The sequence below is a fragment of the Argopecten irradians genome, chromosome 3 (genome assembly GCF_041381155.1).
Source record: "Argopecten irradians isolate NY chromosome 3, Ai_NY, whole genome shotgun sequence".
NCBI classification, from domain to species: Eukaryota; Metazoa; Mollusca; class Bivalvia; order Pectinida; family Pectinidae; genus Argopecten; species Argopecten irradians.
In genome coordinates this window covers 60,582,369-60,593,176 of record NC_091136.1, presented here as the reverse complement: position 1 = coordinate 60,593,176, position 10,808 = coordinate 60,582,369, and positions in this window count along the sequence as shown.

Below are 10,808 nucleotides of genomic sequence, written 5' to 3'. Positions count from 1 at the left end.
GGTCACCAGAGCAGCCAGAACTATAGCCTTATCATTAAACAACTATTTGCCTAATCCGATTTTTTTATCGTGGTTGCATAAGTTGAATAAGAAATGATGTGTCTATTTGGCACAGTGAACATAATTCAACATTTGTTTTCACAAATCTTACAGTTAAAAATCAGCTTAAAGTTTTATGCGGTAATAATTAAAAGAAACGACTTACAGGGGCGTAGGAAGCGGGGGGCAGGGGGGCAACTGTTGAATTCATCTCCTCCTGTAGGTGTGGGGCGGGGGTGTTACAAAATATTAAGGACCTTTGCCCCCCGCCCCATTACGTTTCATCTTCCCACGCCACTGACTTACACTGTATATCAGTTTGTGTAAACAAGAAAATGATCGAAGGGAGACAACTCTATAACGTCTATCTAGCGTTAAGTCGTGTTAAAAATGTCCGACACTAGATCGTGTCTAACTTAATATCTCTTTATCCTATAAAACTATTCTATGACAAGCCTTATATATAAACTTTATATTCTGTCTTTTTTCGATATAAGAAATTCTAATCCGCCGATTATCGGAAAGTATTATTTTATTTTTGATATCGCTATATCAGCTGACAAATTCTTAGTAATTTCTGATATAGTGGTTCACATGATATTACAATGAGAAGAATGTCTATTTTAGCGTTCTTAATAACTACAATTAAAATTGAATGTGGCATATATTTGTTTCGCCGTCAGTGAATTAGAAAAATATCAAAAAGACGACTAGAAAAAAATTAGTACAAGTGTCTCCGAGCAAAAGGAAGGGTAACTACTCTGTCATACATTACGCTGAGTGTTAAAACCAAGTTTGATTTAGCAGAATTTTTTTATATGGAAATAAGAGTGTAACTTTTCTCACTGCATCTTTCATATCACATTGTATATCTCATAAAACACCGTCTGATACGATATAAAAGATACCTCATTTCATTATCCTCATATCATCAAGCTGGGGTGTGGGAAAGGTTTCCATTCCTTTTCATGTCCTGTAACGGAGCATTTAACCTTACTAACAAATATTCCTGAACCACATCCCACTTGATCATAAAACAATTCGACAATGACGACTCAATGATATCGAATTTTGGTGGAGTACAATATGTTAGATAGTTAACTATCTAAATCTCTGATTATGTAACGTTTTATGTTCTTTTAGGAAATGTCGTACGGTCGATGAAGACCAACTTACAATGGGTACAATCATATCAGCAAAAATGAGCTTAACTGAGCATGACACGCCCAAAGACGTTATTTCTGCAGACCTATACAGACACTTTTTTTTACAGAACTCTGAGGTCCTTCCACAATTCTTGTCACGTGGAAATTATCTTTTGTATATATAGGCGTGATTATCATAAACTGTACCTTCTATAATCTACTACATTTAAAGGCGTATCGTGTTTGAAGGGATAACGATTTTTTTGTCTATTTAGATGGATAAAAACTATTTGAAACTGGTTTTGTAATTTGTATGTTCAAGAAGACTAATATTGTTACGGAGAGATATATTGTAAACAAAACAAAAATATATCTTATATTAGAAACATACAGGTATAATACAGGATTGAAATAAAAACAGAACTGATAAAATATATAGAGGATATTCCTTGTTTCTTGATGAATAACAGTTAGGCTATATTTCATCGAGTGGGACAGAAACTTTGATACTTTAAAAAAAAAAAAAAAAAAAAAAAAAACAACAAAAAAACACGAAAAACAAAATAGTTTCCACATCACGAGATGAAATATAACTTATTGACTAAGAAACAAGGAATGTTCTAGTTATTATATTGTACGTCTCTATTCTAGGTCTAAACTAGGACAAGGACGTATATGAGAAGGATAAGTCACACTGGGTTTTGGGGGAGTACAAGGCAGGAGCTTTTGTGTTTGTGCACTGACCGTGACGTTGGGCGACGACTGATTTTCCTTTGATATCCGCCGGCACAGCTTTTGATGTAGCTTGCGGGTGCGAGGTTTATCGTCTTACTTTCTGAAGCGGACCGTCGTTATTTTTTAACGAAAATTTAAGACATATTCTCTAAATTATCCGTCCTTAAAACAAGTTATAAACGTTGTGAAATTTAATAAACTTTACATTGGTGTTTCGTTTGACTCGATAAGACAAGTATTTGTTGAGAAAAACGGTTTTTATTCCCGGTTCATAGGCGTCTCGCGTGGTGTTTAGTAATGTAAAGAGACAGTCACGAATCCTTCTCACTTATAAATCCTTGACTAGGACAATTGATACATTAGGCATATATGTAAAAAGCTAAGCGTAAACATGTTAAAATGGCTTTAAACATGATTGACAGGCAATGGATTCTTAACAGCTGGGATTTATCTTGGCATGTATGTCCATTATCTCATTTTGTTGTATGTTTTATTTCAATTGAATGGGAGCTGTTTGAACCATGTGCTTAGATGACATCCAATTCGTTTGGGAGTTAGTTAAGTTGTCCTCTGTCGGCTCTCTGTCCACTGTGTTTACAATGATTTCGTTGGGAGTATGAACTGTTTCAGTAAGTAATGAGTATAAATTCAGATTGTACGATGTTGTGACATCAAAGACTTATATGTAATGAAGAAGGCTAAACTTTATATATTACATCCAATCTTGTTCGACAATGCACCAGGTCGGGCAAGAATCGAAGTTCATGAACTCGGTCAGTGTACATAACCTTCGGATTGACCAGCTTACTGTGATGTCTGCACCGAAATCCGATCCACACGTACAAGTCTGGAACAATGGCCTGGCGAAGAAACTCCTAATCGTCTAAAAAGATTACAGGTGGAATTTGAACGTCAGCCATTTGCTGATCACATTAAATCTGCAGACTAATTGAAACTTGAAACTTCTCAATTTTTTATAATAGTATTTAAAACACTTACTTCTAATACCAATTACAAAAAATCTAGAGATGCATATTATCCAGTATATTTCCAAATTATATACAATAATATCAAATATTTTCTTTCGGAATTATATTATTATCAGCATATTGACAATAATTGTTTGTCACTTACCAAGCCCCACGCCAAACTGTATTGCAAAACCTATTTCTATTGAGTCATAAGTGCAATGTATATGTCTTGCTTATTATAATGTGTTCGTAAATCTACATTTGTTTGAATTGTTATGATTGAAGCCTTTGAATGGATTTTCCCCACGGTAGATATGGTGGAGATTCTCGTTATTTCTCAATGTATCAAACTTTCTGGCCTGTGTGATTTTTGTAGTCTACTATAGCAATTCCTTTGTCATATTTCTTTTCTACATTTGTAGATTAAAATTTGACAAGTGCTGTATGTTCAGAGAGGAGACGAATACTTTCATGCCATTTTCTCCTTTTCTCCTCGTACATTTCTGTACATTTCGTAGAAAGTCTTAGTATTTCTATATTTCCTTTTTGTTGTTTTCAACCGTCAACTTCGTTAAAAATCCTGATGATGTATAAGACCAGGCAAAAATTCAGAGGTTAGCAACGACATTTCTGATCAATTGGCATCCCTATTCTGTGTCTACACGATTTGAGATAGATAGATAACTATACAATACTTGATTTGCACTATCAAGATGGTTTACGTTTATGGGGTATGCAATTTTTCATTACAGTTTTATAACTTAAATTAGCCCCCGAATTTCATTAATTTTGTCTTCTGATTATGTATGTTTTTCTTCTTTATTATTTGTTATTAAATTTTGTCAGTTTTCAATAGTCCTCTTCCTTTACCACGTGTATCATTAATAATCCGTTCATACCCTTGGAAGAAATGGATGTGTTATGTTTAGTATCTTTTGAAAAGTGGCCAGCAATAGGTTCTGAAGCAAAGAGAATGTCAAGAATTAAGTACTCATGAACTCGATACTCAATGCGTACATATTTACCGCCGATTAGACTCTCCTTTTGAATTAAGAGTTATATCATTCTGGTGGCCTTTTCTGTTGACCATATAAACCTATGTAATACTGACAGTGTGTTCTTTGTCCATTAGTTAATATAAGAACACCCTTTACCACCTGTTTTCTGGTCTGGTATCTATAGAAGATGTGGTATGTTGGTCATGATATATTAGAATTACCTTCTGATCCCAATGATCTACCAATAAGGGGTATTATATAGTAATTCATCTGGGATTCTGTTATAGAAATCTGACAATAAGTATAATATCAGTGCAATCTATTGCTATTTATCACAGATTGGTGCACACGTTTCGCCTGGCAATATACAGATTATTGAAGTGTTTTATTCTGTATTTGTATTGGGGCGGTATTGGACAAATGTCTTCACATGTACATACACACTTGTTGGGTTATCATCATTACGTTTTACAGATGGTATCAATATTGTAATAAAGGTGACGAAGAATAGATACCTAGTTTCAAGTGATCACGAGAAAAAAAAAACTTGAGATGTATTAACAGTGTATTGTATACACTTAAATATATGAGTTAAGATTTCATACACCCGTCGATCTCTTACGTACTAATACGGACCAATACGTCTGTCTAAAACCCAAAACACCATTATCTTTGTCATTGTTTTTATCCGCGAGTATGTTATATCAGATCAGAGCTCCCTTTACAAATGGTCTGACCGTTGTTAACACCTCGATCTGCAACGTGGTACAATATATATCGACACCAAGCCTTAGTTGCCGGACCCCTCTCTAATCTCCTTTGTATTTGGCAGACAAATTAATGCTACTTTGGTTTGCGTATCAAAGTGGCTTTAATAGCAAGTGTTTTTAATCAGTTGATCGCAGATTTCTAGTCCAGTGTTCTACACATGTGGGTACGGAAGGAGCCTTAGTTACACCGCCATTGGAACGCCGAGGACACAGCCATGACTACTTTACCACCCATAGACAGTCACAGGTTAGTCATAAAGACACAATTTAGTCAGGCTTAGATACATCGACCATAGACAGATTAGTTTATCTTCCTCTTCTTCTGCGAGCAGAAATTGTAAATAGGTTTGCAACTGGTGAGTCACATCAGCTTATCACTCCTTAGGTGAATTATAACAGCAAGTTCGAGACTGGATTGAAGGCATGCATCATCAGTAAACACCAGTCCTTTGTCTTTCCTCCTCGTAAAAGAAGACGTATATATTATATTTCCAATTTTCATAATAAAGTAATCTAAATAAAAATATCCACCCAAACTGTGTGCGTTTTTGGAAATGCATACACCTCTGAAAACAAAAATAATTTCCAAAAAAGGCGTGCGACTGTTACATTTTATAATGATGAGGAATCGCCTGTTTGGTTGGAGTTTTGTGTGTCATCATTTTTCTTGACTTTTCCATATCCATGTAAACATACTGCTATCTTATTTTTGTCGAATTCCACCCCATACAACATATCAGTATATATACATTGGTAACATTAAACGTTATTTGTAGGTATGTAAATCATTCGTAAAATAATAACAAAACTGTCATATTGATTTCCTGATTGGATTATAAATGAAGTTCATGAAAAAAATAAAAATGAATTGATAAGTTTTGCTTGGATGCTATGGTCTGTCAACAACTCTAGTTGTTCACATATTCTCTATATGATTTTGGGAGGCTGTGGTATGGATTTATGTTTCTCTGTGGTAGCACAGAAATTATGCAGACATTATCTCTTCCTTGGTTTACTATTCAATAGAAATCTACCAGGATATCCCACCATAAAACCTTATTATATGATAATTTTGTTTCAAAACACAACATTTCCATGCAAACCATCTAATGACTGTTTTTCTACTACTAACTATATTATTTTGCTATATCAGTCTTGTTTGTAATTCAAATATCAAACTTTGAAGTTTGTAATGATCACCTTGCAGGTTTAACTTAGTGGCGTTTGCCTATCTGATATTTTTCTGCATATTTGAATCTTCGTAATGACGATGTCTATAGCAATAACAGGAGGGTTTGATGGGAAGGTCCTAGGTAAACACGAAGTATACAGGTAGTACCATGCAATGTCCTACCGTGGAATCAATCTTCTATATAATAGTAAAAGTGAATTTGTATTGGAATTATAATGGGGCCCGCCTTACAGGTAATTATTGATATACACAATCAATTACCTCTGACAGGAGACTTTGGAGAGACTGTAGCTGATGTTTTGGATGCGGTCCGTCTCGAGTGCTCGTGGTCTTTGGTGTTACACTCTTCGTACCCATCGAAAACAACGGTGGTAAGACCAAATTGTCTCTCGAGATATGATGAATATTCGTTTACGATCTACCTCGTAAGGAAGGCCCTTTCTCCATCGTACCCAGTGTAGCAGCCAGCCGCCATCCACTACGACAATGGGATGCGTATCAAGTTCATGCGAAATGCAATTGCCCATGTCTTTCTGTATAACCTGTGCAAGATCTGCTTTGTCTGCTTTCCTCATGAATCCATCTTTGAAGAGGGCTGGTGGAATTGTGCACATTTCATGGGACATATATTTCTGGATATCTACGTCCATTCGTTTACTAATAGCACAACACCTGAGAAATAAAACGCTGGGGTCTATCGAGACACACTTGTCTTTAATTCGTACACTTGGTTGGAGATCCTGCAATGTGCGAACTTGCTGAGAACGTTTTATCTTCGCATCACTGTAGGTAACTCCATCTAGTGAGGCCTGTATGCTGGCACCAACCTTTTCAGCTTCATGACAATTAATTCCATCACCATCAGATGCCGTCAAACCAGTCGAAAGGGAACGAAGCTCTTCTATTTCATCATCAAATGGGTTATGGTCATCAAACACTGAAAACAAACAGCTGTAGTCACTTAGATTTAGATCGATGAGCGGCAAGATTGTGACCACATCAACCTTCACTTCATCGCCATTCCTAAATGCCATTTGCATGAAACCGGACCAGTTTGTCCAATCAGGTGTTGGTTGCAGATTTTTCTGTACCATCAGAACTGACTTCCATAAGACATTGGAGTAGTATGAAGACCCGGGAATAACATATGGTCGGAGAGAAGTAAGCATTGGACTGAATCGATGCGACGCTAATCCTGGCAGTGTAGACTGAATATAAGGGATAATCCTGATACCCCTGTCATGCACAAAATCATCCACATTCATTCTAGTTGCCCGTTTTACATGTCTCTGGGGCAGGCTGGATACGCGCTTTTCCCACTGAATAACCCTCATGCCATGAAAGGTACCTGACCCATCTATAGTGGCAATGTTCACATCTGCATTGTCAGCAGCATACTGAACGAAATCAGATTGAGATTCTAGACTTGAAGCAGTTTTATCCTGTATGATAGAATGCTTGAACAAAGAAATTTCCGTGTAGGACGATGAAAATCCTAGTGAGCTCAATTGATCAATGAGCCATTCAGATCCAAAAACAAACATGATCCATTTCCACTCCTAGTCCAAAAAGAATGGGTGACATTACCGATTTTGGTCTGACACCCTGAGCGATGACATGCCCTATCCCAACACGCTTTAGGTCATTGCTCATCAAAGTATCTATGAATGTCAAGAGACATGGTGTCAAAAACGACCGTGCTTTCTCAATGCTGTGGATATCCTCTGTGTTTGGATATTCATCTTTGGTATAGTCATGTGCCCGTATCTCTTCTCGGATCAACTTTGCAGCAGTGGTTACAATACGTTGGTACTCTTGTTCTTTATTCCTAAGTCGTTCGTCGTACCATCTCTCGCTTATGATGAAGCCTGCCATGTCTCTAAAACAAACAACATCCTGACGTGTTCCCCCAACGTGTGCGAAGAAAACGTGTTCACCATAATGGTTTACCAATTCTCGTCTCAGGGACTTGGCAGAGTAAATATCGTTTTCTCCTGCTAATTGACGCATGGTTGTTAGAAGATCGTCGATTGTGTACAAATCTATATCACCTTCAGTCTCTAGCCAATGACACAGACTCAAAAAATGCTCATACTTCTTGCTGTCCTTCGGCCTCCCAGCACTGGCTGGTCCAGAACAAGACTCTTGGGAATCATGTGAAAAGGAGACTAGACAACGACTATGGTATCGGGCTTCCACAGCCACGAGATCTTGGAATCCATGGATCCGGTTTCGAACAGCATCGTTCCATGGGTGCTCCTTCTCCTCGCATAATGCCAGAATTCTATCTCTAAATTTGGGTGTTCGAACCTCAAACATTTCTGTACGATTTGGATGACGATCATCAAATGCAACATTTCCACATAGGAAGCAATGCTGTCTCCACATGAATAAATCATCGCCCGAGCGTAAACGCTTTGCACTGCTACAAGAGACACTCTGTTTCTTTAAATCACAAAGTTTTCTCTTGTCAGTGTATGGGCATAATTTTAAGCAATTACAATGTTTCTGTTAATCAATGTAGATTTTATTAATTATATTTTAAATTATGGCACGCACATGCAAAAATTTGTTTAAAAAAAATCGAAGAGCGGGGGGGAGGGGGGGGGGTGTGTGCTGGTTCCCGGGTGAGGGGGAGGCTGGAGGGGGCTGTGTGAATTCAGGGGGGACTTAGCAAATATTGTTCAGATACTGTGGTGTGTTTTCAAACTAAATATTGAGGTCTTGAACATAATGTTGCAATTATTTGATATAAATCGCTAGTAGTAGTAAACTTTAACTGAATCGTTTTACCAATCTGACCACCCTAATTCAAACCCCCATGAATTTTTTTCCCCAACACCTAGAGATGGGGATTTTTTTTCTGAGATACTACGATACCTATAGATTATGAAAAACCATAAATGAACTCTTTTGGAATTTTGTCCCGCTAAAGTCATTTTGGGAGTTATACTGGTAATATAGGCCAGAAGGAAAACGTAAACAAACACATGTGTGCTTACGCTAGTTACCTGGCTCACCACGTGCAGGTCGTGTCGAACGTCAGTCACGTGATACGATTAGGAATCCGACAAAACCCGAAGTCGATGAACATGGCGGTGATTGAAGGCGCTTTATTCAAAACCAGGAATATATGATTCCTAGATTTCGGCTCTCTTATAGGCCGACATATGCTTTTGGGGAGCTAAATCATCAAGTTACATGTCAATGTTTAAATATCAAATGTTTAAGTTACATATCGTTACAGTGAAATTAGCAGCAATACAACGTTAAGGTATCAATTTGGGTACAGTATCAATTTGGGTACAATGACATTACAGAGAAAGAAAATTCTGTGGCTCAGCCATTTTTTCATAGACCTGTTATATCATCGATCACATACATGTATTGTTTTAAAAATGAAAGGGCCATAAGATTGATTGTAATGCTTCTAAAGGTTTTACACAAACCAATGGAAATTGCTAAATACAGGTTTTTCATAATGAATTTTATTCTTTTTCCTTTTCAAGCATTTCACTAAATATAGATCAAAATCAGATTTTGTCGATGGATCCAGAATAAAACAATTTTATGTCAAAAATTGCATAGCCAATAGGGCCAACATTATAAGATTTTACATAGACTGAGCAGATTTTCTATAGCCTTGGGCCATCGGGCCACCTTTACTCGTGAACATGGAGCGTTATTTTGCTGACTGGCGATCGCGACACAACATTATGTTTCAAAATTGTCTCGCTGTGCTACCTACCACTAACATTGTTGGAGTAGGCGTTACATGCGACTTCGACCGTTCAGCAACAGGGCCTCGTTACTAATGATAATATATATATATATATATATATATAACATAGGTCACATCTATTTACACAGGGCCTCGTTACTAATGACGATTGAGTGATGGTACTTTAGCACACCTGACGATTTTTTGCGATTTCCCTTTAACTGTCAGACAGATTTGCTCTGCTGTTTATGTTGTGACTAAAGGAGGCCTCTCACCGTGATTTTGTCATATTTAGCTAAACTTTTCAGGATAATTTTGTTTTGAAAAACTAAATCGGAATAATACAGCCCATCTCAGTAAAGAAATTTATAGAAAATAAACCACTTGATATAAAATAATTTTGGGTGATAAATAACTGACTCACGTACAAATATGCAGAGAAATTATCCTGTTTTTAGAATATAATGAAAACCATATAAAAATCTATCAAGTATAAGTGGAAAACAGATATTTTCTGCGGACACCCTATGACTTTCTTGACCTCATGTACATTGTTTAGTGTTTATTATGGGGAATGGTCATTTTTTGTAACGAAAGGACCTTAGTTGTGCATTGCATTTTCGGACTGATCAGTCAACCAGGTGTCCGACAGGTAGCCATCTTGGATTTTGATAATTGAAGTTAGTTAGTGTTATATGTCTCAGAAAGTACTGAAAGGATCTTTCTCAAATTTTATATGTAGAAATATGTAGTAAAAGTTTGAAAAGCAAGAAAGATCCCTCTTTCCATTCTCAGACATAGATTATTCTTTGGTGGAGACCAAGATCCCTCTGGGATCTCTTGTATATGTATAGGGTCCACATAGGCCCTAGCTTTGCATAATACATTTTTGGAGCGATCGTCAACAAGATGGCTGACAGACCGCCGTCTTGGATTTTAATAGTTGAAGTTTGAAAAGTAGAGAAAAGATCTTTCTTTTTATTGTCATACGTAGATCATTCCTTTTGGTGGACCCCAAGATCCCTCTGGGATCTATAGTTTATTTTGGAAAATGTTTATAAAAAATTGGGAAAATACAGGAAAATTTCTCTAGGGGAATTGGCTTTTATTTGACCCCAAATGTACCTAAAATAAACCACTGTATTGTATGTCTTTCGAGGCCCATGCTTTGAAAAAGGAGGGAGGAGTTTAGTGGAATTGGCCTGTGTCTATCATTAGTGCATGACCAGGTTAGGTA